The sequence below is a fragment of the Podarcis muralis genome, chromosome 2 (assembly GCF_964188315.1).
Source record: "Podarcis muralis chromosome 2, rPodMur119.hap1.1, whole genome shotgun sequence".
Classification (NCBI taxonomy): Eukaryota; Metazoa; Chordata; class Lepidosauria; order Squamata; family Lacertidae; genus Podarcis; species Podarcis muralis.
The window spans coordinates 43,678,334-43,689,875 of record NC_135656.1 but is presented as its reverse complement, the minus strand read 5'-3'; the positions used below and the strand labels follow the sequence as shown (position 1 = coordinate 43,689,875).

Below are 11,542 nucleotides of genomic sequence, written 5' to 3'. Positions count from 1 at the left end.
CATTTTGAAACTTAATCACATCCGCTCACAAATCTTCTGAGTTTTGTATCCTGTATATTCTCCTTGCAGCCCATTACTGGCGGCCCATTAGAGTCAATGAGATAATGATGTAGTTTAGTCAGGGTTCTATGTGCTCCCAGAAAATGATAGGGGTTCCAGTAAGAGACAGCACTGTCACACAACCCCAAGCATCCATGGCAATATTGCATATTTGCACCAATCATAACATTATTTAAGCTATATACCAAGTATATGGGGTTTGTCAACAGTATAGACTGACCCCATCACTTCTGAGAAAAGACTGATATTGATTCATTGGAAAAATAAAACTATAAATAAAACTATCCCCCTCCTTGATCAATAGACTTGACAACTCTTGCAAGACAGAGAAATCAAACATCGTGCTCTGACTCTCACTCTCATACTTCTTGCTTTTCCTCTGGTTCACATCACAGCCCAAGAAACTCTACTTCAAACTCTTTTGTCTTTCTAACTATCTCTGAGTTGAGGGTGGGCTGTCTAGCACAGAGCCCCTTTCCCTTTGTTCTCTGAATGGCTCATCACCCAGGCAATCATCTCAACACAGGAAGCTAGCCTGGGTTATCTTAACATTTGCTGGATCCAGGGGTTCAGAAAGCTAGCCTGTCTTATGTTTTAACCCTTGCTGGGTGTAGGGGTTAGAAGGGTTACAACTCTTCCTCACGCCCGCCCAACCTCATAACACTATATTGTAGACAGTGACCATTATGGCTTGGAGCTGATGGGAGTTGCAGTCCAAAACATCTGGAAGGCACCATGTTGCTACCCACAAACGAGTAGAGCACCTGGCTGGTTTGCTGGTTTGCATACAAAAGGTCCCAGGTGCAATTCCTGACATTTCGAGGTAGGAGTAGCCAATTGCTGAGCTATATGGACCAATCGAGGTAAGGCGGTTTCCTTATATTCCCACTCTCTCCCTGCCCATCACTGGGTGCAAATCGCCGTTTTTGTCCCCAAAAGGGACCTATTTAATCAGTATCGCCTAGGGAAACCTGAAAAAAGCTTCATCCTAACTCATCTGAATGAGAAATTTGGGCGTGCCGTTACTTGTCGTGCTGCTGCAATCATCAACTGGTAATGTTTAGAAAAGGAGGCTCGTGGCTGGGGGGCTGGATTATGGGGGCGAGGGGGGGGCGGCGGCGAAAGAGACTAAGCCAAGGTTCTTGTTGCATCCATCCCTCCATCATTCTAGACGTCGACCGTGCGAAGGGATAACGCGGAGCTGCCCTTGTTAAACCTCATTGGCTGCTGGTTTTGTCACTCAGGTAGATCCCCGCCAGCGCTCCTAACCACCTCTTAATTCACACGGTCCTGCTATTGGCCGTCAGAGAGCGATGCAGGTTCATCGCCGTCCATATATATAGATAGAGATATATAGTGCATCCAGCCTCCCCGCCCCTTCCAGGGCTTCCTTCCTCTCTCGCCGCTGCTACGGCCGCAGCCCGATCCCTGATCGCTCTATGAGCAGCAGCTGCTGAAGAGGGGCGGGCAGGCGAGCGAGGGAGAGAGAGAGCAGCGAGCGCAGGATCCGCTTCCCTGGCGAAACCCGGCTTTCCATTGGACGACGCGCCCGGGTAGGCGGGTGCCGAGCGCGGGGCGCCCGGTGCAGAATTGGCCAGCCATAGGGGAAAGGAGGTGGAGTCGCCTTGCCAGTCAGTCTGCCCGTCCGTCCGTCCATCCATCCCTGGATCTGGGCTGCCGCGGGAGGAGGCGGGAGGCGGCCGTGGCGACCGCTCCGCTGGCTCCTCCCTCGCCGCCGCCGCCGCCGCCACCCGCAGCAGCTCCTCCATGGCCGCTGCGGCTCCCGGCGTGGTTGCCTCTTCCTCTGCGCTGCTGCATGTGCCGCTAGACGGGGAGGCGGCGGCCGTCGAGGCCGGGCCTGGAGGCTCAGGACCTCCCTGAGCAGGAGGAGAAGGAGCCGCAATGGCCCTGGCAATGCCGGCCCCGCAGGTAGGAGGGCCGGGGCGCTTCCCTGGCAGCCCCTCGGGAAACCCCCTTCTCCTGCTCGGAGGCCTGGGCATCTTCTCGCCCAAGAGCGCAAAGCACAGTCTAGGGGGGGACGGGCGGGGGCTCGGCACCCCCCCACCTCGCCTCCTCATTCCCGCCCCCTCCCTCCTCCGCCGCTGACCCGGTAGTTTGTTTTCTGTCTCCTTCCTCCCATGTAACGCAGGAGAAGTCTCCTCCCTCCTTATTCGAGGGCTTTTCCATGCAGCCCCAGAGGGGTCTAAGGGGGTCTCGCTCTTCTGTCTCCCCTCCCCTCCTTGTGCCCTGTAGGAAGGGCCTGAGTACATCTGCCTTAGCTGTGTTGGAGCACTTGGCCTAAATGTCTTGGGACACTTGAATTTTCTCGGGTTGCAGTGACAGCCTTCTGTCTACAGGCTCTGGGCAGGCCATGAAATGAGAATGCTGTCTCCTTGCCCCCTGTTGCCAAGGGGGAAGAAGAGGGTTTTCCCAGAGGCTTTGGTTGGGGAGAGAATATATTTACTTTCCAAACCCCGAAGGTGTGTCCTCCTGCCTACACCCTGAAGTAGTGACTTATCCTTCTCTGTGGACTGCCAACTAAGGAGTGGTTTGCTCTTCCTTTCCCTTAGGCACATCAACAATTGCCATTTATCCCTCACTTTGAATGTACAAAGTGTTGTGCAACCCTTCCTATTTCCACAATGAACTCATTGCTGCTGGCCTTTTTAGACAGGCACTGAGGCTGAACTTGCTAAGTAAGGTACCTAGTATGTTTGCAGCTGATCAGTGGCTTGAACCAAGGTCTGTGGACAAGACAGATCTCCTTTGTTTTGTTAATTGTTTTCTGGCCCAACCAGGTCTTGTCACCTCCCAAGAGAAATGAAACCGCTCAGGGACATGGATGCTCTGTGTGCAGCCCCCATTGCTTGCTTGCTTTTCTGCCAACCTTTGTGGTCAGTGAAGAGAGACAGTACCTTCCCTGCCCAAGAACTAAAGATGCTTCCATCTTCTGTCCTACAAAGTTCTTAGTGATAAGAATGTGGATTGGCAGGCTTCCTTAAGGGAGGGTGTATCTTTTTAGAAACTGCAACCAGCTTAAAGGTTAAAGAAAACAGCATTCTAGTCTGGCAACCCCAGTCACTCTTTTTCTCTGCTGGATAAGGACTTTGTGTTGCCCGTTTTAGAATGGCATTAGCTGCTTACGATTCCCAGTAATGTGCCACCTTTACTCTTTCCGCCATTTCCATCAAATTCTATCTCTGTATGAATGCTGATTTGTAGGTTGGTTTCTGGTGACTTTGACATTTTCAAGGTCTTAATTAAATTCACCCAGGATGTGGGCTGTCATTGCCCAGTTGTTAACAGTGGGCAGCTCTTACAGGATAGAAATCAACCAAGGGCACTTTGTCCATCTTGATACAGTTTTTCTATGATTTGCTGCCAACTGCTTTTCGTTGGAAGATTACCACATATGTTTGGCTTTGGTGTTAATGCCTGTTATTTATTTAATAGTCAGTGTAATTTATTTGTCCAAAATGGCAAGCATTGTGAATATAAGCTTTTGTTTTTGCTCTTTGCTGTAGCTGTATTGTTTTGAGGTTGGGAAAGCAAATAACTAAGCTGAACATCAGGGCAGTAGATATTTGAAATTGTACTTTTGGTTTCCAGGGCCTCGCTGTCTTTGCATTAATCGGATCCTAAAGAAAGTACTGCTGTTCTACTTGACCGCATACCATCAAGTACCAGTGGGAAGCTTTCTTAATAGTATTAGGCGTTTGTTTTTAGCTGTAGTTGGAAGTCCAGTGTTACAGCTTAAACAATGGAGGAACTGTTTCCAAACAGTGTGTCTCAAATGAAGCAAGAATGAATGTATGCATGGGTGCAAACTGCTGCTGTGGCTTGCCTTGGGGGGCGGGTTTGACTCTGTACTGAGAGGAAGAGGTCCAAATTGCAGATCCGGAAGGTGTGGGGAAGTCCAAATAGGTGAATTGTTTTCATATTTATTTCTTCGTTTTTATTTTGTTTTTGTTAAAAAGAAAAAGAAAAATTGTTTCTTGTATTTACATTATTTGTGTTGTATGAAATCTATAAAACTTTGGAAAGAAACGCAATAAAAAATTTATAAAAAAACAAAAAACTAATTGCCAATCATTAAGTACCTGTTAGCTATGTTTCTTCAGAAGCTCTATCAGTGAGAACCTCTTGGATACTAATACGGTGTTTAAAAAGTTGTTTTCCTTGCTGATACTGGCTCATGAATTGCTTCTTTGGTATAGAATCTCTTAGCCAAGGAAAATAGAAATGATAAGAATGTCTTGTCTGAGTTAGAGTTTTAACATGTGGGGGTAAGTAGATGTTGCTTGCTAAGCTTAAGAGTGAATGGGTGTTTGGAATTTCAGCCTTCGGGTGCCCTTAAGATTTAATATTTAACCTCTTCAGTCTTGATGTCAGCAATTTGGTGTTGTCACAGCTGAAACAGAAAAGAGTGATTTCTCTCTAAAATACAATGTACTTGGGATATAAGAGCCTTTTAGAAACTAAGAGCTGGTTCAAATATCATTTTGACATTCACAGGGTATTTGGTTCTAGAAAGAAAGTGGGTTGCTAACCTTCCCACCTTATCATTAGTTACAATTAGTCTACTTATTCAAAGCATATTTGTCCTGTTTGTTAGCACTTACTGGTATATTGAATTGGCATGGTGAAGAAGTAACAGTTTTCCAGAAAGTTGGGGTAGGTATCAGTTCACAGTTGCGGTAGCAGTTGCACAAAACTCTGGAAAAATAATAGTTCCCAGCCTGAAATATTACTTTACAGGAGTTCATGTTCAGAACCCAGTTCGCACATTTTGCTTAGTCAAACCATGGCTTGGTATGACTGAACAAACGTGTGGATTCCTGGAGAGAACATCATGGTCATGTTGCTGCTCCTTCTCCCTTCTTCTTCTTCTTGCTGCTCCACTACCTGGAGACAAGCCATGGTTTGGTTTAATATGTCCAAACCTGGACTCATGGTTTATCTCACTTGAGACAAACCACAGGCTGTAGCCAATGTTTGTTCTGTGGCTTATCACATACATCCAACGCCAGGCTCATGATTTAACACCAAGCCAAACCATTGTTGTGCTCACAGCTGTATTGCACTAGCAGAACTGCAGGATGAGCAAAGCAATCACAATTCTTCTCCTTGAGAATCTACAAATTTGCTCATTCACATGAGGCCATGGTTTTAGTGTAGTGTTATGTGCACATGAGGTCATTGGGTTGGGTCCAGACTTAGTCCCATAAATATCAGTGGGTCTACTTGAACCCAATGACTGTCTGGATCCAGCCCATTGTCCCTCAGCTAGGAAATCTGTTGCTTTGTTGATATAGTTCATTTTCTTTCTAATCATGTTTGGGCAACAATACTTTATTTTTCTTGCCCATATGCTATGCCTTGTGTTTTGTACTTTGCATCACAACTGTTTGAAGTCTCAATGGTCTAAAAACGTCTACTGGTGAAGAAATTGCTTCCATCCTGGGTTATAACATATTGCCATTCAAAATGCAGCTTGAAATGAAAAAGTAATGTACTTGAAACTTTTACAAATGATCAAGAGGGTAAGATTTGATTTTTCATTAAATTTATTTGTTTAGGAGAATATCTGGTACGATAGTGAAACATTGTCAAAAACATTTTTCACTCTGTACAACTAAAGACACAACCTGGTGTCGCAGTTTATATTAAAAGATTATGTGCCATGGAATAAATAATATTAAACTACTGTTTAATGTTCACAGTGGGTCGTTGTCCAGATAGGCTTTTTAAAGCTCCCATATTCTCTTTTCAAGTGGAGAGCTAGCATTATAACATGGGCACTTCGTTGTAGGCTTCTGCCGCTGAATGATATAGTGAGCCATGCACAATATCCTTCACTACTGTCATCTGAAGACTTGGCTGTAAGAGGGTGCGACTGCATGCTGATGAAAAGCATGCCTTTGTTTCAGTCCTTTTCTCTTGCTTGCACAAACCTTCACAGACATGTGCACGAGCATAAAACTTTTTTTTTTAATGATGGTGTTCCTGTGATATTAGGAACTTATGCCTTATTCTGACTCAGACCATTGGTCCATGTAGCTCAGTATTGTTAACACTGACTGGCAGCGACTCTCAAAGGTTACTGGGTTACTGACAGTGGACATACCCAGTCCATGCTGGGAATGAACTTGGGACCTTCTTTGCCCCTGAGCCACAAGCATTTCTTCTTGGTATATTACATCAGATCAGCTTGCCATTTTTTACAATGTGGAGAATCCCCACCTACTTGGTCTCTTTCTGGTTATAGTGACTGGACCTTAAGACTAATGAGTAATTTGTATTGAGCATAGCTCACCACCACATGGATGACTTTCAAAATGTGGCTTGTGCTATGAGTTTGTGAGCTGCAGTCTCACTGTATATTGGAGACCCCAAAGAGTGGTTACCATGGCAAATAAGGCAGCTTAGGATGACTTTTACCATGTCATCATTAGATCAGAAAAGGGTTGATGTTAAAATCCATTTCTCTCTTTTCTTCCCTTTCCCCCTGCCCACTGCCAAACTTCTTGTCCAGCTCCAAATTGTGACTTCACTGTGTCTTTGGGAGGCTGCAAGCCTTTGGTAGCCTCTTCAGGTTGGCTGTATTAAGACACAATGCGCATTCCAGCATCTCCTCCATAACTTTGGGCAGTGTGGCTTCACAGAAGTATGCATACATAAGGAGGGGATGGTGAAGAAGAAAAAGGAATGGAAGTTCAATTTAATTTTTTCCTCCATTTGATTTAATATTTGCATGCCACTTTTACAATAACCAAATTGAGCCCAAAGCAGTTCAAAACAATAATATTTAATATTTATTTTATTTATCGAATTTGTATACTGCCCTTCATCTGAAGATCTCAGGGCAGTTCACAGCATAAAAATACATAATAAAATACACAATAAATACAAGAATAAACAAAAAGTAAACAGCTAACCTCCCCTCCCACAAACCCATTTAAAAGGACATAGAATGTTAATCAGCCCAAGGCATGGTTGAAGAGGAACCTTTCTGCCTGGCACCTACAGATGTCTAATGAAGGCACCAGGTGAGCCTCCCTGGGGAAAGTTTTCCGCACATGGGGGGCCACTACAGAAAAGGCCCGTTCTTGTGCTGCCACCCTCCAGACCTCTCTTGGAGAAGGCACACAAAGAAGGGACTCAGATGATGAATGCAGAGTCCGGGTCGGTTTATAAGGGGAGAAGCAGCCCTTGAAGTAATTTGGTCCTGAGCCATTTCAGGCTTAATAGTTCAAAACCAGTGCTTTGAATTGCACCCGGAAACTAATGGGCAGCTAGTGCATTAAGGCCAGGATTAGTGCAATATGCTCAAACCCTCTTGCCCCAGTGTGCAACCTAGCTGCTGAATTCTGCATCAGCTGAAGTTTCCAAAGCATCTTCAGAGGAAGCCCCATGTATAACGCATTGTAGTAAACATAAACAAATAAAAGCAACATTTCTTCATACACACACACACACACACACACACACTCACACACACTAAAAGTACAAAAAAGAATCAAAACAATATAAAATAGCAAGATCACACCATGCAATTCAGTCACATTAGATACATATGTTTGGAATGTCCATCAACCTTGCAGCAAGAAACAGAGAAAACATTGATCAAGTATTGGTGGCAATACTTTCCTTGCATCCCCTATTTGTTCCTTCGATGATATCTGTAGCATTGGTAATAAGTCTGCCGAATTTAACAAGCTCACAAATGCTTACAAGCCCAGCTACCCACACATACTTTTCCATATATGCCAAGAAAGACAAAAGTGAAGAGCCCCACTTGTGTAAATCTTCCCTGCATGGTTGACTGCAGGCTGCTGCTGATTATTCGCCTCAGGAAGCTAGAGTTGTGTCTAGCCATAAACCTGTTACAGTGTGAAGCAATGTCACTGGTGTGTAATGAGTATTTGGTCCGCTGGCAAAATCTGTATCCAAAGGCTTTGGAGAGAAGATCTAGAGAGATAGTCATGTTAGTTTGTGCAATAGCAGGTAACCTTAAAGACATAGGTTTTTGTTGGCCAGAGCCCACATACCTGGGGAGGGCGGAGTCATACAATGGGTGATGTTGAAACTATGGATTGGGTGCATTGAGTTTCTTGCATAGTAGAGGAAACTAAAAACCCCTAATATATTTCTAGTGCAAGGGTGTGAAACCTGTGGCCCTGCAGATCTGTGTGGACTCCCTTCTGCTTTAGACAGCATGCCTAGCAGTTGGAGATGATGGGAGTTGTAGTCCAGCAATATCTGCAGGGCCTTAGGCTTTTTTAAGCACATCTGTAGAGACAGATCAATATACGTTTGTTCCAAGTTTTTAAGGTAATTATGTCAAATGAATTTTAAATTGCCCACATTCAGCTTGCCTTTGAGGCTAATTTTGCATTAAAAGTTCAATTCTTGTGGCCCCTTCCATTAGTATATTTTGAAGCTTTCAGAAAGTGATTTGAGCAATTCATTGGCTGTTGCTGTAATAAGAATAATAATAATTATTTATTAATATTTATACCCCACCCATCTGGCTGGGTTTCCCCAGCCACTCTGGATGGTTCCCAATCAAATATTAAAAACACAATACAGCATTAAACATGAAAAACTTCCCTAAACAGGACTGCTGTTTAAATAAGATCACAAAAGTGAATAACTCACAGGTATGTAAACCTCTGTGTTGGGTCATGGTCCTGGGCTGAACCTGTCTTAACGTTGTCTTTCGTATAGCACAGGGGTCTGCAACCTTTAAGACAAAAAGAGCCACTTGGACCCGTTTCCGAAGGGGGGAAAAACTGGGAGCTGCAAAACCATTGCCCTCCGATCTGACAGCGGGCGGGAAGGTGACGTCGGGACGGTGCGTGACTAACGCACGCACTGCCCCCATGCGACGTCAGAGCCAGTACAGCGCCCGCCACAGTGGGGAGTGTCGGGGCGCACAATGCGCCTCCTCCCCTCGCTAGTATCCGCCCCGGAGCCGCGGCAAAGGTGTAAAAGAGCCACATGCGGCTCCGGAGCCGCGGGTTGCAGACCCCTGGTATAGCACCTAACTTGAAATAGATGCTTGACTACTGCTGCTGTTCTAGTAAAAGCTTCCTTTTCCTGGTTGCTTGGAGGCACTTCTTACACTTGGGTAACCAGGCAAGTAGCTGTTTACAAGCCTGCTGTAAGAATAGCTTCAGTTATTTTGTGATGCATCCTTTTATGATAAATCTTTCACATTGTAGCCACTACTGCGTTTTGAAACCATAAACAATAGCAAGAATAACTTGGACTTCGTTGTGTTCCGTATTTTATAAATAAGGTAGCATTTGATTTCAAGTTAAGGCTTCAGAAAGTATTACTACTGAAGCTTTTAATTTCGGGCCTAATGGGAAACAACTTTGCAAATATTGCTTTGCCGGGGCAGGGGCAGGAGTTTCATTATACTCTGAAGTCTACACATTTTGGTATGTGTAGCCCTCTCTGTCATACATAGCAAGTGCACTGCAAACCATCTATTCCTGGCAACACAAGTGCGGTGCCTAGTCCTTTGTGTGTGTACTAAGAAGAATCCAGAGACACTTATTCCCAGCTAAGTTAACTGGAGCTTAGCCTTGAAGTAGCACTTTACCAAAAAGCTACCACTTTTAACATGTTGCATAAATGGAAGCAAGAAAACTCAAACTAAAGATGCTGCCTTATGTCTAATACATAAATATGCATTGAGTATTTTTATCTGGAGGCTAGCTGAAGCATCTGAGCCACAAAGGGTGATGTGATGAATGACAGCTGCTGCCTTTTCAAGCCTTCTCACGAAACAATTTTCCCCTGCCAGGCTCAGTGTTTACGTATGGCCACAAACCAACCCCTGATGCCTTATCTCCCCAGAGGGTACTTCCATGTACAGTCATCCATTTGGAAATGTAGGAATGTCATGCAGCTTCTTGTGAATAGTATAGCCTGCAGTGTTGGTGGCAACATCTGTGTGCACTCCTCTTTCGTGTACAGATGGCTGGCCTGTAGTCTCAGATTGGAGGGAGTGTATCTTAGATACTGCTATTAGGAAAAAGTGGTCAATAACTTAATTCAGGATCAATAGCTGGTACATTTGCCTAAAGTTACTTTTCCTCCCTAGATGAAAAGGTATTTGTAAACAGTATCTACTATAATTGATCTTGACTGAGGGTTCAGTGATGGGGATTTTGGTTCACAACCTCAGCAGTAAGCATTTGATATGTAGCTCAAGATACGGTAGCTTCCTTGGTCCCAAAGGTTGACAAAAAAGCAAAAATGCCTTAATTTGTGGGCACTCTGAACATGCCCTGAATTCCCTTCTTCTCATGGCCAAGGGTTTATCAACTGAACCATTAGAAGGTTTGGAAAGTATTACTACGGAAGCTTTCAATTTCAGGCCTAACTTGAAGCAACTTTGCATTGAGCTCTTGCAGGGAGGCCCAGGATATTGATAGGATACTCTGTTCTAGTGCTGTTTTTTGCTTCATAATCTTCTGACCTGATCAGTGGGGAATTCTTAGTTGAATGCTGCTGTTACATTTTTATATATTATTAGATATCCCCCCCCTCCCGTATCAGGATTTGTGTGGAGGAGGTTGTAAACAGCCTTTGCTGGCTTAGAAAACGTAATGCTGAATGCTGGAATTAGCTCTCTTCTGCAGTCATACAAGCAGGATATGAAAGGAACCTACCGTAAATTAATTTGAGGATGAAAGTGTCGGTGATAGGAAGCCATTAGGACTGCAGTGAGTTTTATGCATTTCTCTAGGCAAGAGCTTGAACACAAAAGGGTTAAAACTGTGTAGGAGGAGGGGAGTTCACTCAAGCTGTGCCCCAGGGTCCCTTCAGGGGTGGTTCTCAGACCTTTGCATGTAGAGTGCAAAGGTCTAAAGGGGGTTTCTATATTCTTTGGCCTTGGAAGCCTCTGTGTGCAGTTGAAAACCCTGCCTTATTATCAGGGCTCTAATTGCACAGAGTTTTCTTACTGCAATCAGCAGAACACACTTAGCCACTTTCAGATCTTTGCGCTAAATATGTGAAGGTCTGAAAGGAATTGACCCATGGGAGTGGAAGTAGATAGTGACCAAGCAGGGTTTAATTCCTCATGCATTAGAATTCAATCCTGCTTTCAGCAGGGAAAAGCCATGCCTTTCCAGGCAGAGCTCTGCCTGCCCCACACCTGATGTCACATATGGTGTTCGGTGAGGGGCAGAGGTGTGTGTTTTGGTCACAGGCTAAATGGGGAGACCAGGCAGGACCAAATCTGTGCCATGGGCTGGATGTTTACCCAGCCCTGCTTTAAATCAAAAGTGGGTGGTTGTTGTTTATTATATTTGATTACATTTTTGAGAAGTCTGTGCCTACAACTATCTTAGCAGACAAACTTGAAATTGGAAATGAGAAATTAAATAGAGAAAGGAAGGAATAAAATAAGAAAACACACACCATTAAAAAGGGTAAGAATACACATGCAGCGTATCTTAAA

At 44.5% G+C, this 11,542-nt stretch overlaps 1 protein-coding gene across 6 annotated transcripts in view; it reads left to right on the top strand.

The window, feature by feature from the left end:
* The first annotated feature begins 1,667 nt into the window (after nt 1–1,667).
* The window catches only part of EVI5L (ecotropic viral integration site 5 like), a 47,894-nt gene continuing 38,019 nt past the window's right edge, over nt 1,668–11,542 (top strand). For 2 of the 6 annotated variants that reach the window (XM_028717328.2, XM_028717326.2), the window contains exon 1: nt 1,669–1,989. The gene's annotated coding sequence lies outside the window, so the exon portion shown is untranslated. Of the gene's footprint in view, nt 1,990–11,542 lie in introns of all 6 variants that reach the window. The other 4 variants (XM_028717329.2, XM_028717333.2, XM_028717327.2 and 1 more) reach the window with 3 other exon arrangements.